The sequence below is a fragment of the Pyxicephalus adspersus genome, chromosome 7, assembly GCF_032062135.1.
Source record: "Pyxicephalus adspersus chromosome 7, UCB_Pads_2.0, whole genome shotgun sequence".
Taxonomy (NCBI): Eukaryota; Metazoa; Chordata; class Amphibia; order Anura; family Pyxicephalidae; genus Pyxicephalus; species Pyxicephalus adspersus.
Genome location: NC_092864.1, coordinates 79,211,708 through 79,231,778, shown reverse-complemented (window position 1 = coordinate 79,231,778; position 20,071 = coordinate 79,211,708). Strand labels below are relative to the sequence as shown.

General features: G+C 37.5%; 1 pseudogene; it reads left to right on the top strand.

Moving 5' to 3' along the window:
• Positions 1 to 14,747: 14,747 nt before the first annotated feature.
• Positions 14,748 to 16,377, top strand: LOC140334624 (lysosomal dipeptide transporter MFSD1 pseudogene; annotated as a pseudogene).
• The last annotated feature ends 3,694 nt before the right edge of the window (positions 16,378 to 20,071 follow it).

Sequence of the window (20,071 nt, the reverse complement as noted above, 5' to 3'; positions counted from 1 at the left end):
TGCTCAGCTATTTTTTTTGTTTGTTAAAGTGCTAATACATAGACAAGCAGGAGCCTGTTTTTTAACTGCAACATTGAAGTCTGCTGCCTGATTTACTGCTGTTTTCTGACCCCGTTGCTATGGGCGATCTCACATATGGTGGAGGATGGGGGCAGCATAATATGCAGATTAAGCAGTAAACTTGGCAGCATGGCAGCACAGGAGTGAAGATAGCAGTCCGGGCAGGAGAGACCTCGCTTTAGCCAGCAGACTAGATAATCCAACTAAACTCTTCTTTGCTTCCATATATATATATATAGGGGGAGGGGGAGTTGTTTGCTGTGTTCTACTAATCTATGTTTCTACATTTGATACTTTGCTAACCATTTAGCACAATAACTTGTTTTGTTTTTTAAATTTTGAATGTTTCAATGACCATTTTGCAATTAAGAAGTCAATGTTAATGCTATGTTATTGTGTTTGTGACCATATTGTTTCATTTCAATATTATGTCTTTATTACCGCCTTTAAATGTTTGTCCTGCATAAATATTTTCTTATCCAGTTTTCCACCCTTGATAGGGCAAAATAGCAAATTGGTTTGGTAAGTATTTTTGGAATGCAATATTTGTTGGGCCATTTTTTAACTAATTTGGCTTTACATGGAAGTGTGGGTTTACATATGTTTTGTTTCGTTTTTTTTTTTTTAATTTTGTCATGTAAATGTAGTGGTGTCTATGTGGTCTCTATATTTTAATGTGACCGTTTAACAAATGTGTTTATTTTGAATAAAGTTTTTTGAAAAATGTTGTAGTTTGTTTTTGTAGGGGTTTGTTTTAATGTGATCTCCATTACAATCTCCCAGGACCTACAATTTAAAAAGTCAGTTATGCTTGTTTTTAAGCTGTTCCCTTCTATAAACTTGTTTGAAAGGGGAAAAACAGCACAATTGTCTTATTAAAACTCAGTTGTTTGATGCGCATTGTTGTGTGCCAAGGCATAACCTCTATGTGCGCCTGAACTGTGTTCTATCAGTTGAAAAATGCTCCGGCCAATTCTGCGGAGAAGGATCCTCATTCGGGTACGTTTTTCTTTTTAATGTGTATATTGTTTGTTTTGCTTCATGAGCACTAATGTATTTATATATATTTATATATATATATCTGTATGTATGCATTTATGTGTGTACACATGTGTGTATGTACATATAAAAGAGAAACTATAGGAAGAAATAGGCAAAGAGGGATTTTTGGGCATATTGCTTAACATGATTCAAATTGAAAAGATTGCCTATTTCTTCCTCTGATTTCTGATGTCATGGGTTTGGCTACAAGTAACATTACTGGATGATATTGCTTCTGGTTAAAGGAGGAAACCCCCTTTATGTGCTTCCACTACCAAGCTGAGGGGAGTAGGTCAACATATAGTGGGCCAAGGTCTAAAATGCCATTCAAACTGCATAAACACCCTCACCTACAAAATTACAGCAGAATTTTTGGCATGTTCACGTATGTCCCCTTCTCTCTTTTCTCTTTTTTTTGTTTCAATCGTTTTTATTAATTTTCTACATTGTATTAACACTCAAGGGACACATATACAAAATAAATATCCATTTTTGTACATATGAGACACATAAAAAAAAGAATATCTATGTATGTACATATGAACAGAATAACACAAGTGTCATCCTTCAAAACGAATACATTTGCAATATGGGGCATGAAAAAACTATAGGGGGGGGGGGGGGGGGGGATGGAAGGGGTATGAGATAAGAAGTCTCAAAAAGTAATGCCAAAAAATTAGGTGCAAAACAGAACATATACTGAACAGTTATGTTAAGATTATTGTTATATGATTAAGTAAACAATAACCCGTGATAACCAAATTTCTGTACCCTTGAAACATGAAAGGGGTATAAGTGTATCATGTGCAGCCCATGGTTTGAAGGCGGGTTCTCTCTTTTTTCTTTTAACATTATTGGTCACCCTTTCTTTCCACTTGGTCTGAAGGACATTATTTTCCATAAATTATTTTATGCAGGAACCAGCAGGGCCCTCCATATTCTCCAGCGGGTAGGATGGGTTTCCCTTCTGAAATTAGTCTCCTCCGAAACCCCTATATAGGTTGGACCCCCTCCAGCAGACAGATTTGGAACCTGTTTATTTACACCTGTTGCATCATTAGGCCTAATTTATTAAAGCTCTCCAAGGCTGGAGAAGATACACTTTCATCAGAGAACCTGGGTGATCCGGCAAACCTGGAATGGATTCTCTCCAGGAATATAAACATTTGCTAACAAATAGCAAATGACTTCTAAGAAGTAATTTCCAGGTTTGCTAAATCACCCAAGTTCACTGATGAAAGTGTATAGCTATCGCTAGCCTTGGAGAGCTTTAATAAATCAGGACCATTGCGTCTAGAGTCTGGCAGGTTGAGGCATGTTTTATCTATAATAAATTTCCTACTAAATACCTCCTGGCTAGATTTCACCCCAATGTTCATTAAAGAGTGGGGGAAAGAGCTGGGAATAGCATTTCTCCAGTCCGGAGGTTTAGAATTCTGATATTGACACATTGGACGTTCCTTAACAGTAACCTTTAAGAGCTTGGTTAAAAAATGATCTTTCCATGGTATCGTACTCCTGGATGCTTCCATTGTTTCTTCCCCTCAAAGGGTGGTGCGGCACTGTCACTGGCACTATGCCACACATTTTCCAGTGTTGCCCAGCTCTGACTGACTTTTGGGAAGGAATAAGGAATATAATGCAACAGTTCACACGAAAGAAGGCACCACTGACCGTGTTCTTTTTCCAGTTACACCTAAACAAAAATCAACTGCCCCTACACTGGGGATGTGGATTTGTAATAAAAAATATTGGTAATTGAAGATCTGACTGATGAAGGAACTGGAGAATTTTAGCTATGTGATTCTACTGGTTACAGTTTCAGGACTCCCCGGAAAATAAACGCCACCTGGACCCCTGGGCACCTGGAGCTGGGTTTGTATTTTTCGGATACATATAAATATTGCAAATTGCTATTAGCAGCTCTTATATTCAATATGTGGTTCAGCTTTTACCCCCTTCATCCTTGATATATTTGTTGAGTTTTGGTTGTCTCCCTCACGTTTAAGCCTTATGGACTATAATTACAAGGTAGTCCCCTCTCCTTGAATAGACCTCATCTCTGCTATAATGGACTCATGTCTGACTTTTGTTTTACCTTTTTCAAAATCTGGAAGTGACGCACAATTTGTGAAAACAGTCTGTACTGCTTTTTGCAAAATGCTTATAAATAAAGAATATTTACAGATAAATCAGGCCCACCTGATCTTGTGTATCCACAGAGTGCAATTGGGCGTCATTGCTGACATCATTAGAAATCTGGAAAATAAAAGATAGCGAAGCGGGATATACTGGGCAGCATTTTTGGGTTAACACGTTATATATTTTTACAATTTTTAAATTAAATTCTTCAAAATGGGTCAATATAATGCACACTAAGGTATTGACATATTCTGATTATGCAATAAAAATAATTTTAGAACAGGGCCTCGCTCACCTCTGTATTAATAAGCATTGTGATTTTTTTTTTGTTTACAACTCTGAAACAATAGCTGCTTCTATACTTTCTTTGGAACCAGAATTTTGTCAGTTCAACAACCTTTTCATGTAAACAACCACCAGGGATTGCTAAGCTGTTAGAAACCAACTGAAACCCCCGATACAGATCTTTGAGGATCTTTAAGAAAGAAGAATATAAATTGGTGCTTAAGAGTTTGTAAATATTTTAATGTCTACAGAAGCACTTTAGACAAACTGTAAGAGTTATAAATGTTACTGACCGGAGCCTGAACATCCTACAACATCATTCTAATGGTTAGTTTAGCACTACACAAGGCATTTCCCTACTGATGCAAAAACAGGATTGTTTGCCTTTAAAGTGGTCCAAACCCTTATTGTGGAGCAAAGGCCATTTTGCACCCTGCTTTCCACCATCATTGTATATAACCTAAACTGATTAAGGTGATAAAAACAGTCTATGTCACCTTCCATATGTACAGTGCTTGTGTTTTTTCACTAGGTAGTGAAACAGGAAGAAGGCTACAGCAGCAGATATGTAAATAGAAGTGGGATGAATTATTACTTTGCAAGGGATAATACACTAGCATAATAAATGAGATGAGGGTCTTTTGACGTGCTAGATTTCCCAGCATGAGGGTATTCTATGCAAAATACATTTTTACCACATTTAGTAAGCTAAGTGACTTGCAATTTGCAATTTGATAATTAACTTTAGTAAGTCAGCCTCAATCTTCCTTAGCAGTTTAAGTGATAGTAGGAATTATGAGCCTGATTAGTCAAGCAAAATCGAAAGCTCGCTTACGCTAGTGTATTTGCGATCCGAAATCGGACGCCAAAAACCTAATTGGCGTATTCTGAACCCCATTGCTCATTTATCAATGCAGGAATCTGGCTGGCAAGGGAAGGCCAGGGTACTAGCATTCGGCTCCGGCTCCGACCTTGGCTTGCAGAAATACGCCAGATGTATCGGCGCGTATATACACGCATTGAACTTACGCCCATTAGCTTGCTAAATCAGGCCCTATGTTAAGAGCTTAGATTTGTAACCTGGTTTATGACTAGTTTCAAGATATTGCCATCAATGAATGATGGAAATATTCTGTAAATTCTAAATTTACCAAATGTATTCATAGAGAACTGCAGTGGCACTTCATCATTACGTACTACAAGACATTAATCACTGCTTCTTCTCTCTGGAATCAATCCTATTTGGCTTCTGATTTGATTATCTGTTATGTCTCGTCTATTCTGTAAAAATTCATGGCATGCCTACAGTTTTCCTATCTGAGAATTTCTCGTTTCTCTGTGTTATTAATATTTGCTGTTATGGAAAGTTTTGATTGTCTCCCTCTTATTCTTCAATAAACAAAGAATGTTTCACTGTCATACTGTCAAAAACATTTTACATTTTACACATGAAGGTCATCATATTTCTATCCTAAATATTAGCATTTTTGGTGTATAAATTTATTTCTCTGCCTGCACCCAAATGGAGTAATGTTGGGGCAGAGAAAAAAGGAAGAGAAAGGATGTCATATTCCTTTTTAATTTTTACTTGTATACCAACCTACCTAACCTCCATACAGTAGTAAAGAAATGAGACTATAGAGGACCCAAACCCTAACCAGGCCAAGTATTTTCCTTGTTGGCACCATCAGACTCAATTACAAGGATAACTTCTGAAAACAGAATTGGACACCATTATTAAAAAGTAATTTAAATCTAAAATAAATATAATTTTTTACAATAAATACCGGTACATATACAATGCCAAAGGTTGTAAACGTCTTTACAATGTTGCACACAGTGGACACAGAAACATTGGGATTTCTGGAGATGGACTTGTAGCTTTGGGATTGTCCATGCTTTTCTCTTATTTGGTTCTCAAATCCTCAGACAATTCTTTGCTCCTCTTTCTTTTCTCCATGCTCAGTATGTTACACATAGACCTTCAAATCTGAGAGACCTGGAGCAGCTGGAAAAGGAAGAGTGGTCCAACATTCCATTAGAAAGATGTAAAGAAATAAACATGACAATACCAAAGCATTTGTAATTGCAACAATTTTCTGGGAGAAGTGGTGCATTGTCTGACATAAATACAAGAGTGCCAATATTTTTATATATTTTACATATAAATATATATATTTATATATATAATGTGTGTAAAAGTATATTGCCTCTGAACATATTAACCACCTTGCCGTTAAGCCCGACCTTCGTTCGGGCACAAAAAAATTGCAAGGATGGTTAACCCCGAGATTTTTCCCATCCATACTTACCTGGTCCCCCTGTGCTCATCCAGCGTCGTTTTCGTATTCCAGCGTCGTCCTCCGTCCAGCGTCGTCCGTCGATCTCCCTCTCCAGCGTCGGGTGCCAGCGGGACCGGTAAGATGCCGGCTGGCATCTTGTGTTCCGCCGGCCGGCGTCTTGTGTTCCGCTGCCCGGCCGGCGGGACACAAGATGCTGGCCAGCGGGACACAAGATGCCAGCCGGCGGGACACAAGATGCCGGCCGGCTTCTTACCTGGTCCCGCTGATCGTTCACGTCCTCCTCGTTCCAGCGCCGGATGATCTCTGCAGGGAGAAGCCGTCCGGCGGAGAAAAAAAAAAACGGACGGCTTCTCCCTGCGTGCGTGATGACGTCGGCGCGTGTGCGGGAAATTCAAATAGAAACTCATTCATTCATTTTGTATTGGATTCAATACAAACTCCTGTATTCAATCCAATACAAAATAATTCAAATAAATACAAAGTATATACCTGGTAAATTCAAACTGTCATTTTGTATTGGATTGAATACAAACTCCCGTATCCAATCCAATACAAAAAAATAAAAAAATAAATAAAATAAAAGTAAATAACTTGGAAATTCAAATTCTTATTTTGTATTGGATTGGATACAAACTCCCGTATCCAATCAAATAGAAAATAATTCAAAACAAACCCCAATAAATACAGAATCAAAGTTTTAAAAATTGCCACTTATTCCCTGGATGGCTAGTGTGTAACACTGTGTCTTATCTTACCTTTGCTGATCTTCGCCTAATTTTGACCATTTGCTGCCTGCTTTGACCTCTGCCTGGACTCCGACATCTCTGCCTGCCGCCTGCCCTGACCTCTGCCTGGACTCTGACATCTCCGCCTGCTTAGACCTCTGCTTGGACTCCGATATCTCTGCCTGGACCTGGACATCACCGCCTGCCTGACCCCTGCCATGGCTTCAAGCTTTGTTTATGTAGTCATGTTTAAGCTGATTTTTGTGTTTTTCCTTTAATTTTATTAAAAGTAATTTTTTTTTTTAAATGATTGTGTGTTTCAAACATTTTTTATATCCATAATATCTACTAGACCCCTGTTCTGACATATTTCTGTAAGTTACAGGTCTACAATTTAAAAAAAAAATTTCATGAAAAACAGTGGATCACTTTTGGTACAGAAATCTAGACCTCAGTGTAACACTCAGGTGGTTAAAGAAAGATACAATTGCATATACAAAACCCTAAACATGATCAACTGATTAATCAACAGCCTGTGATTATTAATTGAAGCGCAACCATAATTTAGTAGTACCAAAAAGATGAGTGGAATAAAGAAACAAAAAATATGTACTGTAATATTTTTCTAAATATTATTATTAATAATAATAATAATAATAATATTCATATTGGTATGGCCTTGTATTTATAAAATGCCATCATATCACCGGCCCAGCGAAATAAGAAGGGGCTACCAATGGCATACTTAACAAGTACAGACAAGGAGATGCTTTCTTTTCATAATAAAGGTTTTAAAATGATCATTTAATATAACTCTAATGCAGGAAAACTGGCAAGTTTGAAAATAAAAATGTATTAACCAGAAAAGGGGTCAGGAAATTTCATACATATACAGTCAGTTTTGCAATATGGACCTAAAGCTGACGTATTTTTATCAGACAAGGGAACTGGCCCATGGCTTATCTGAGATGAAACACTACAATAAAACTAGAATCTGACACGAAGACGGCAAGCGAGCTGATAAAAGAATAACGACAAGTGAAACACTAGCAGGTAGCTCAAAGGTTTATTAGGCGATGAAGGACAGGACAGGCACACTTCTGATTATAGCAAGCAAAGACTAAAGAAACTGAAGAGTGAACTAAAGAGACAGAATAAAAGAAACAGCCGGAAGTAAGAGAACAGGGTGGGCCGGGGAGATAAAGAAACAACTGTAACTGTTCAAATTCAGGCTGACCTATATACCAGACCAAGCATTACTGATTACTGTTTGGTTTGGTTCTGCTGAAAGCAAGAGTCGATTGGCCTATTGACCTAAAATTGGATTACAGATCAACCTCCCCCCATTGCTATATTACACATGATGCACCAATGAGCATCCAGGAAGGTAGTAGAGGAATTTGACGACCGTCTTTATACTTTACATAATATTCCATGAATTATTCTCTTATTGACCTTTTGATAATATATGAATTTTTTTTTTGTTTTGTTTTTTGTTTTATTTGTTAAATATTTATTGAATTGTATTAAATTTATTTTTGCAGAGATTAATTCATGGAATATGGTGTAAAGTATAAGGGCAATTGATGAAATGTATCAATACCACTGTAATTTATATATTATGTGTAAATTGTGAACCAAAAGTTCAATTTGAAAACAACTACTATACTTCCTATCTCCCCCTCTTTTGCACAATATTTGTACACACCCTATTGAGCAATTTCCATCACCATTAAATATGTAGTTTTGATGTCTGCGAGCCCTGTGACTGTGCTTCTCTTTTGAGCCATGGGGGGCGCCCAGCCCCTTTGTACTATTGTGCGGCGGGGATTTTTGAACTCAGAGGGATAGGTGTACCTCTTTTGGAGTGAGTGATGGGTGCCTCTCACGACCCGGCGCTCTGCAGGCAGGACGGTTTACCACGAGCCGTGTCTGCCTGACGTGGGGAAGGACTTCTGGTCTTTTGCATCAATTGGTAGGAACTATTCTGTCTACTATTTATTATTTGACTTTTTGGTAATGCTTTGAGTCGATAGCTGGTCTCCCTTTTTTAATATTATGTACTATCTATCCCCTTTTTGGGTTATTGAAAAATAACTTCCCAACTGGTGGCCATCGGATAATCTTTCAAATAATTTTTTTTCCTTTTTTCATTTAAACTTTATTGAGAAGGTTCATGGACAATACAGTTCACAGGCATTGATTAATTAAAAAAAGAGAATCACAGGTATCATTTGCATAGAAATCTAACATATAAACGTCAAGAATCCACTGAAATAACAATAGAAAACAACATTAGAATATACTGGAAGAACCCGTCCAGGAGAACTCAACTCGGATTTTAATAAATATGGACAAAGGGCATAGAGAAAATGGGCAGCAAGATTTTTTTTCATGAATAAACTCCTGAAGGTTCTATTAAAAAAAACAAAAAAAAAAAAAAACAAGTATATCAGCACACGTGGGTCAAGAGAAGATTTGATACCATAATTAGTCAAAACTTAATTTGGGACCAAGGGTAAGTTTCTTTTATAAGTAGTATAAGTATATCAATTTGAATTGATATACTACTTTTAAACAACAGAGCAAACAATAAATATAGATAAACTTGTATTTTGTGGTGCATGATTTATTACAGTATATATAAGAATAAATTTAGAAACAATACACTGAAAATTAATTTGTTTAATCTGCACCATGAAACTAATAACAAATTATTATTAAAATATTATTTATTTTTTTTTTATTCTAATTAAATTAAACATCAATATCAATCAATTATTTCATTTGTACCACGAGATTAATATTTTTTTAAATATATTTTTATTGAGGTTAAACAGTGGAAAAATAAAATACAAACATTTTGTTTTTCAACCAATAAACAATAACAAATGATGCAACATTTTCAACGTTAGTTCAAATACTATACATGTTTTTATAATAGTACAAAGAGATACAAAGAGATAGGTCAAGACTTTTCAATAGAACATACAACAATTACACAGTGTTGGTAGTGCAAAAAACAGGCATAATTAACATTCACATAACAATAGTGGGGTCATTTATTAACCTCCTAGCGGTTAAGCCCGACCTTTGTACGGGCAAAAAAAAATGGCTACGATGGTTAACCCCGAGTTTTTTCCCATCCTTACTTACCTGGTCCCGCTGTGCTCATCCAGCGTCGTGTTCGTGTTCCAGCGTCGTCCTCCGTCGATCGTTGTCCGTCGATCTCCCTCTCCAGCGTCGGGTGCCTTCGTCGGGTGCCAGCGGGACCGGTAAGAAGCCGGCCGGCATCTTGTGATCCGCCGGCCGGCATCTTACCTGGTCCCGCTGATCGTCCACGTCTTCTTCTTCAAGCGCCGGATGATCTCTGAAACGAGAAGTCGTCCGGCGGAACAAAAAAAAACGGACGGCTTCTCCCTGCGTGCGTGATGACGTTGGCGCGTGTGCGGGAAATTCAAATTGAAACTCATTCAAACATTTTGTATTCGATTCAATATAAACTCCTGTATCCAATCCAATACAAAATAATTCCAAATAAATACAAAGTATATAACTGGTAAATTCAAACTGTCATTTTGTATTGGATTGAATACACACTCCCTATCCAATCCAATACAAAAAATAAAAAAAAATAAAATAAAAGTAAATAACTTGGAAATTCAAATTTATATTTTGTATTTGATTGGATTCAAACTTGCGTATCCAATCCAATACAAAATAATATAAAATTAATACAAAGTACATAACTGGTAAATTCAAACGCTCATTTTATATTGGATTGAATACAAACTCCAGTATCCAATCCAATACAAAAAAATAAAAAAAAATAAAATAAAATACATTTTTTATATTCATAATATCTACTAGAACCCCTGTTCGGACATATTTCTGTAAGTTACAGGTCTCCAATTTAAAAAAAAAATTTCATGAAAAACAGTGGATCACTTTTGGTACAGAAATTTAAACCTCAGGTGGTTAATTCTTTTTCAAGGTACCATGTAGTGTGATGAAAACAGTTGTACAATTTTGTTTTGTTAGCCAGATTTAGTGTGTCAATGAAACTTTCCTATGTTTCAAAAAAAATTGAGTTTTAGATTCTTTGTGGAAAGAAGCCTCTATCCATTCTATTTTGAATAGTTCCTGTAATTTAGTCATAGAGAGACGCATTGTCGGGGGAGTGGATAGCAATGAAGAATGGTTTTCTTAGCAATAGCCGAGTGCTAATCGTTTGGTGCCCCTGGTAAATCGGACTCCCCTTAACTCCACTAAACCAAACACTGCTCATTCTGGTGTGAATGGTAAGTATTTCAGAAGATATCTATGAATAAAATGTACCACTTGCCTTCGGAATTGTTTAATATTTGGGCATTCCCAGAACTTATGGTAAAGTGTAGCTGCCTGGACACCACATTGCAAACACGTACTTCCCTCGGAGAGACCCATATAACAGGCTCTTTGAGGTGAAATATAATTCCTATGGAAAAGCTGAAAAAACATTTCTCTATATTGAACTGCCGGAATAGCCTTCCAGGATAATCTGTACATTTGCAGGAATTTTGAAACCGGTAGATTAGGAAAATGAGCCCGCCATTTTGCCATGCTTACCATAGAAATAGAAGTTTAGGTTCCAAGAAACTCATGCAGTTTAGAGATAACCTTTGTGGGAACCTGAGGAGACAACAACATCTTATCTAATGGATTTTTCCAATCCCGAGTGGCTAACTATCCAGCAATCTTTACTTCATACACCCTTACTTGGATTAGTAAGAAAATACTCTCCGCCATAAAGGGGAACCTGTTCTGTTTCTTCTAGAAAAGAATATGCCTTGTGAGTGTCAGGATCAATTAGAATTCTGACGGAAGTAACACCTCGGGTAGCCTATGTTGTTAACAAAGAAGAGGCATATCCAGGTGTAAATTCAGCATTGCCTGCAAGGGGGAGATATATAATGAAGTATGAGCATTAAGTGATTCTGTTTTCCACAAGAAGCGCAAGAGTTGCCACAGAGAATAAATTAAACGGTTCAATTGTATTTCTTCTGGCAAAAGTTCTTTATGGGTATGTAAAATTGCCATGGGATTCAGAAGGGGATATAATGAGAAATCCACCTGCAAATTTGTGTAAAAGGATGTGCCGTGTATCCAATCTTTTAGGATACACAGCAATGCTGCTTGACCGTAGAGGGCCACATCTGGTATATTCAATCCACCATATTTCATGGTTTGCTGGAGGATAGCGTAACTGGCAACATCATATTTTCCACCCCATATAAATAAACAGAACAAAAAGTTAATTAGTTTTAAATCTTTGGTCGGCAAAAAAATTGGAAGCATTTGGAAAAGGAATAATCAGGGAAAGGTGATCATTTTAATTAGTGCCACTCGTCCCATAAAAGAGAGTGTAAGGGATGCCCACATTTTAAAGTCATTCTTCAATGATTGTATAGTTTTTGTAAAATTCAGAGTGTAAAGTTTTGCAGGGTTTTGAAGGATTCAGTACTTATAAGTACCTAAAATGGGACTTAGCCCATTGAAATGGATGAGATTAATATTAAACCAATCTTAGTTATCAATTTAACTATTCATGGACACAAATCTATTGGAAACTTATCACACTGGAAACTTATCACTTAACACACAAAAGGATTCTTTGGAGTCTGCTTCCTTCTGCCTTTGTTGTCTCCCTTGTCGATCTATTTACCATGCTATGTAAGAGAACTGCGATTCATCAAGTTTAATGTGAAATCTTTGTCCAACTTCACAATCTTTTATATTTCGAAAGAAGTCTTATGCATATGTACTAAGATGTTTACTGTTTGACTATATATGAAAATTTTATTCAATAAAAGATTGTATTTTTAATGTATCTTTATAGAAGTTATTTTGGCCTATAAAGTCCATTTTTGGTTCATTTTGAGTTTTGCCTACTTTTTTTCCAAAAGCTAACAGATATCCTGGCCTGAATAAATAGATTAGCTTTAAACCCTTTCATAATCCTTACACCAATGCTGAGTTCATTCCTCTTTTAATACAAGAAAGTACTTTGCTAGCTTTAGATATTGCAGCTTGGCATTGCATGCTGTTATTAGGTCTATGATCTACCAGAACCCCCAGATCCGTCTCCATTTCTGACTCCCCCAAATGTATTCCCCCTAGACAGTATGAAGCATGCAATTTGTTGGACCCCAAGTGCAAAACTTCACATTTATCTATATTAAATGTCATTATCCATTTGGCTGCCCAATCACACAGTACATCCAGGTCTGCTTGTAGATTATAGACATCCTGTATGGACTTAACCTCCCTAGCGGTAACCCCGAGTGTGACTCAGGGTAGAAAAAAAGTTGCTAAAAGTGGTAACCCCGAGTCACACTTGGGGTGGGTAAACCTATGGGAAGGAATACAGCGATTACCTGATCCGCTGGTGTCCTGCGTCGTCCATCACCGCGATCCCTGTCTTCTTCCTTCGGCATCTTCTTCTCCGGAGTTCCCGGTGACGTTGGTGCCTGTGTACGTGAAGTGCATTTACATGATATTGACCTGGCCAATAAAGCTGGCTGAAGATTGTGACACCCGTGACATATTAGAGAGTGAGACTAGTTAAAAAAATTGCAATCAGACAGGTAGATTTATTTTATTGCAGAGACTATCCCCTATCCAGCTCTATTAATGTGAATACTTCTACCATTCGGTAATACTCTGCTCACTTTCTTACTCATTGAGTTTGTTTTGAGAAAAGTGAAAGTTGAGAAATGAAAAGAAAGTGAAAAACCTAGTCAAGTTTAGTAATTCAACCTCATCATTAAAACTGAAGATGATGAATGAATGACATTTTCCTCAAAGCTGATACAGACTACTAGAAGTAATAGAATTGAATAATGGTAAATTAACATTATATAAAATGTTGCACTTTTCGAGGAGACAGAACAAAAAGAGTGATGTTTCATGGGTGACTTCCATTGCTTTCTTTGCTTCCAAAACCTATTGCCAATTGGCTTTGCTGCACCTAAGACATAGGTTTGGATGAAAGCCCAAGTCATGCTTATTAAATATTGAATATTATGTGAGATTTGGCAGTTCTGCTCCTCTGTAGAAAAAATAAAATGAAATACACACTGCTGTTTTTAAGTCATGCCTACTGCTCCTGTCAGCTTGTATATAGATAATATAAATCAGTATTCCCCAACCTTTTAAAGGTCATGAGCCACTAAATTTATGGACCCCGGAGTGTGCATGTGCGGGGAGCATGTCACCTAAAGAGGAAGAAACGTCCCCCAGAGTGACGTCATGATGCCAGAAGCCGCCCACTGCCCCGAGCTTGCCATGCATATGATAGAGGTGGTCCGCGGCTCTGGCCAGTGCACCCCCCAAGCAGGGTCCTTCTCCTCCTCTGTGGACCACAGATTGGGGACCCCTGATATAAATGGTGTCAAAAAGGAACCATTCCTTATAAAGATTTACAAATTAAATAAAGACATAGGAGGATGAAGTTCAAGAAGAAATGTAATGCTTGCTATAGTTTCTACTACTAACTATTTATCAGTCTTAAACAAGGCAGCTGAGTTGTGCTTAAACCTAAAATGGTAAGAATATGAATTGTTATCTGAAATAATTAGAAAGAGAGGAATTCAATCCCGCAGTAATAGGATTAGAAAATTACCACTAAAGTGCTTGCCGAGCCAAACAGTACATAGAAGAGAGAGTAGAAGAATAGCCGCTCGTTATGGCAGAAATAAATCTAAAAGTTATGGCTAACAATGCGATAGCCTTTTTTATGAATAATGTTTCTAATATGTATATATTTTAGTGAATAGAATAAAAGGTTTTAAGGTATGTTAGAATTTTTTCTGCCATAAAGAGCCACTATTCTTCTACTCTCTCTTCTATATTTGTTATCTGAAAATAACGTTATGGAGAACTACAAAGGAAAAACACTTTCATAATATTTTGCAATATGTGCATAATAGGTATTACTAGTATATAGCAAATTATATGTATATAAAAAATAGATCAGATCTGAGTATGTAGGCACCTTTAAGGATGTCTCTGGGTTGGTAACTGGGACAAAGGAAAATGACTGAGCTCTAGTCCAAATTCATAATAGCAATGTCACTGCCTTAAATGAGTCACAACGGCTCAAAATTGATATGATTGACAGTTTTTATCACGTGACTACAGCGAAGTTACCATGGCGGGGTACGAGGAGGAGGAAGTGCTGCTTCCTGGTGGATCGAACGGTGACCCCGCCGCCACACAACGGGGGCAGATGTCCGCCATATGTGACCCCAGCCAGTTCGCCCATCGTATCGTGGTGCTGATTCTGATGTGTTTTCAGGGTTTCGGTAGCTTTTTTTGCTATGACAACCCTGCAGCGCTGCAAACACAAGTCTAATTGGACATGAAGGTGAACACGGCAGACTTCATGCAGTTGTATGCTTTTTATTCCTGGCCCAATGTTGTTCTTTGTTTCTTTGGATGATTTTTGATTGATCGTGTATTCGGAATTAGATTGGGAACAATTATATTTAGTCTTTTTGTGTGTGCTGAACAGGTTATTTTTGTAACAGGAGCCTTTGCTTTTTGGTTAATGGAAGCTGGTCAGCTGGTATTTGGAATTGGTGGAGAATCTCTTGCAGTTACTCAAAATACATATGCTGTCAGCTGGTTCAAAGGGAAAGAACTTAAGCTGGTGTTTGGATTGCAGCTCAGTATGGCTAGAGTGGGCAGCACAGTAAACATGAAAGTCGTGGGGCTGGTGTATGGCCGAATAAAGGATGCAATGGGCTCTGCAGGTTACACAACGCTTGGTGTAACACTTATGAAAGGTGGAATTACCTGTGTGTTCTCCTTGATCTGTGCCCCCGTACTTGGATATCTGGATAAGAGAGCTGAAAGAATACTGGATAAAGAACAAGGAAAACTGGTGAAGTCATTAAATTGACTGATGTCAAGGACTTTTCCCTCCGTCTTTGACTGATATTTTTGATCTGTGTTTGCTACTATGTTGCTGTGTTTCCTTTCATTGGTCTTGGCAAAGTTTTCTTCATTGAGAAATTTCAGTTCTCACCTTTACAAGCAGGTGCAATAAACAGTGTGGTCTACATAATCTCAGCACCGCTATCTCCTGTTTTCGGCTTTATGGTTGACGGGATTGGGAAGAACGTTATCTGGGTCATGTGTGCTGTCGTGTCCACCCTTGCTGCTCACCTTATGTTGGCTTTTACATTCTGGAATCCCTGGATAACTATGAGCTTGCTGGGTGTTTCCTATTCTCTTTTAGGCCTGTGCTTTGTGGCCTATGGTGGCATTTGTGGTTCCTGAGCATCAGCTGGGTACTGTTTATGGATTCATGCAATCCTTCCAAAACCTGGGTATTGCTATTATTGCCATAGTTGCTGGCAATATTCTGGATTCCCGTGGCTACCTTCTGGAAGTCTTTTTCAGTGCTTGTCTTTGCATGGCTATTATAGCGGTTGTTATGCTGTACTTTGTGAACCTGCTTAGAGGTGGAGATCTTAATTTGTAAACATGGGAAAGGGAAAAACTACAGAAACAAGCTGGCATTGAGAGAAAGCTCGTCTGAGGCGTCTGAATTCAGAAAGTAGGCTTCGTCCACTGAGTGCATTTGCTGTGGGGGTTAGATATCTGTCCAGACTTGGAGCCCGGCTGCCGGATCATTACAGCAACCACTTGTCATCTTTGGGCCACATAAATGTCCTAAAATAAGAGCACATATTCCTACAGTTAATCAGTGTTTTATCTTTATTACACAGTATTTATATAGCACCATCATATTACACAGCACTGTACAAAGTCCATAGTCATGTCACTAACTGTCCCTCAAAGAAGGGACAATCTAATGTCCCTACCATAGTCATATTTTATTAATGTAGTCTAAGATACATTTAGGGGGAAGCCAATTAACCTAACTGCATGTTTTTGGGATGTGGGAGGAAACCCACACAGACACGGGGAGAACCTGCAAACTCCATGCAGATAGTGTCCTGGCTGGGATTTGAACTTAGGACCTAGCACTGCAAAGCCACCATGCTGCCCTTGTCTTTAAAAATATTATCTTAAAAATATTGGTTTGTGGCATTACTTGCGATTAGTTTTGATTTTGTTTTAGGGGACATACTAATACTCTTGTATGAAAGCAGCTTTTAATGCAGTTGTATATGTTTCCGGAAAGAAAGACAATCCTTGTATATGAAATGCCTTATTTAGGATACCAAAAAATGAATCTAGCAAACAGGTAATATAAACCCAGCTGTGTATTTTTAAATCACCTTTGTGTAAGAGGGGTGGGAGTTAAATTGAGATATTCATGATACCAATTCATACGGTAATATTAAGTTTGTTTTTTTGTTTTGTTTTACGTTAAGTGTAGCCAAATCATGTGGTAAACTGACAACTGGTAAAAGGCTAACTAATAATGCTGTGCGGTTAAACAAAAAACACAGATTTATCTGCAGAGCCTTTTGTTATCAAATCTTGATATTGGCAGCTTCTGTAATGCATTCAGTGACTGCGAAACAAGCAATGTTCTAGGAGCTTACTATGTAGCAAGAACAAAGTGGTATTACATTTAGTTTCAAGTAATGTCCTGCTGAAGAAGCTAACTGCCAAAGACTATTTAATGTACAGCGCTGCGTAATATGTTGGCGCTATATAAATCCTGTTTAATAATAATAATAATAATAATTGACAGTTAGGAAAAAATAAGGTTGACAAACCACCAGGACTCAATGGATTACATCCATGTGTCCTTAAAGAGCTTAGCTCAGTTATTTCAAAGCCATTCTTTCCAATTTTTAGAGACTCTTAAATCATTGGCATGGTACCAATGGATTGGCGTAAGGCCAATGTGGTTCCTATCTTCAAAAAGGGAGCAAAGTCATTACTAGGTAACTCCAGACCAGTTAGCTTAACGTCCAAAGTTGGATAGGTCCTAGAGAGTTTGATAAAGAAGCACATAGAGAAGTTTCTGCTGGAAAATAAGTGATAGTCAGCATGGTTTCAAGAAAGACTGAAGTTGTCAAACAAATTGACTCTCTTTTTATAAGGAAGTAAGTAAACAGGTAGACAGTGGAGTAGCAGTTGATATAGTGTACTTGGACTTTGCTAAAGCATTTGACACTGTACCCCACAGACGGTTAATATGCAAGTTAGGGTCAATAGGTTTAGACTAGTAAAGTACTTTCTTGTAATAAAAGAGGAATAGTCTGCAGAGATGGAGACATAATCCTGTACAAAGCATTGGTCACACCACATCTGGAATATGCAGTCCAGGTTTGGGCCCCAGTTCACAAAAAGGACATTGTGGGATTGGAGAGAGCGCAGAGAAGGGCAACTAAACTAATAAAAGCAATGGAGGAGCTCAGCTATGAGGAGAGATTAGCTGAACTGAATCTATTCTCCCTTGAGAAGAGACGTATAAGGGGGGATATGATCACCCTGTATAAATATAAAAATGGTTCATATAGAGAACTCTCTTCCCCATTATTCACTGTAAGGTCATTACAAAGCACAAGGGGGCGCTCTTTGAGTCTGGAGGAAAAGAAGTTTAAGCTCCGGATAAGGAAGGGATTCTTCACTGTAAGGGCTGTGAAAATGTGGAATCGGCCCCCTCAGGAAGTAGTTTCAGCAACTACTATAGATTGCTTTAAGAAAAAGCTGGATGATTTCTAGAAGCACAGAATATAACTGGGGATTAAGGATTTAAAGTAAAAAAAACAGTGACTGCTGATCCAGGGAACATCTGATTGCCTCATGGAATCAGGAAGGGATTTTTTTTTCCTGTTGAAGCAAATTGTACCCGGGGTTTTTTTTTGCCTTCCTCTGGACCAACTATGTCTTATAGGGTTTTATATCTGGGATAAGTTTATTTCCCTAATGGTTGAACTTGATGGCCGGCACTTTGGACAAGTACACTGTACAAAACTGTACAGTGTACATCCATGCAGCATCTCTTCTTCTGTCTTCTAGGCTCCCTCTGTCCTTTTTTCCTTGTTCAATACAAAAATGGAATTATCATCTTTAAAGTGGCAATCAGTTAATTCCAGTTTCCTAGCAATAAAATCTGTTTGTACATGACCCTTATTGGGATTTTCTAGATTCTCAACTGTCACTGTATTTTGCAAAGACGAAAATACTTTTAATAAACAGTGTTGTTAAGATTAAAAATGATACAAAATAAAATTGAAATATAAATCAATAAAATTCAGAACTCCTGAGCATTTATTTATTGATGAAATACATTAGGTGGAGGTTTCTAATATGACATCACCACACTTTCACATGACCACTTTAGGAATTAATTTAGGAATCTTTTACTGAGTTTCACTGAGCTTACAGATTGTAATATTGTACACATTTTTATGTAATTGTTTGTTTTCATTTGATATTTCATTTTTTATTTATTTGCATTTTATTTACCCGTTAAAGAAAAGGCTGCTTCTGCGCATACCCAAGATCAGGATCACTGAAAGTGAATGAATGAATGAATGAATTAATTAATAATAATCAATTAATCCCTGTATAATATTTTGAAACAATGCAAAAGTGCTATGATTTTTTTCAAAATAACAAAAAAATGTGAATATTTAGGATTTCTGCATGCTTATGTCTTTGCTTTGTTCAATTAGATTAAAACTAAAAAAAAAAGAAATAAATTCCACTTTGGTTACACACACATTATTTGACATTTTTATTTTTTGAACAACAAATAATACATTTAGAATAGAGATGTTATCATGTAATTGAAAATGGACATTCCATTCATTAGGTGTTCCTATCACTTAGGGCAGGTTAAGACCTACCTTGGGATTGAGGGATCTCAAGCAGCTCCGGTCGGCTAGAACCTTGCCAGCTGCTCAATCACTGGGTTTTGGTGCCAGGTGTCACCCCCCATATGAGCCCCTTGTAGCATCTCTCCCAAAAAGCTTCATGAGGAAGTAGTGACCACACTAAAACTTCTTGGCCAGTCTGAACATAGACTTTGATTACTTGATTCTGCCAATATAATTTTGTTGATATGTAATATGGCCCAATTAAGATTAATATTAGACAAAAGTCTTAAAATGATTACTGAAGAATTTCTAAAAAATTGGCTTCTCATCAGTCAACAGTGAACATTGCAACTCTACCTAGGGGAGAATATCCTAAAAAGATGGGTGCTGGGGTAAGAAAAGACAAAACTGAAACAGTGGCAGCTAATAATATGTAACATTCTTTAGAACAAATGTTATCTATATATATAAAATTGTATGTATGTACAGTATGACTGGAACTCATGTGAGTGGACCATCTTTGTACAGCGCTGTGCTATATGTCAGAGCTATATTTGGATGTATGTATGTGTGTATGTCATCACTAGAAAATGCATGGAGACATTTCAACCAAACTTGCTTTACATATGACTAAAGCTGCGTACACACGGCAAATTTTTCTCGCCCGATAATCGGTATCGGCCAATTATCGGGCGAAAATCTGCCGTGTGTACAGTCGGTC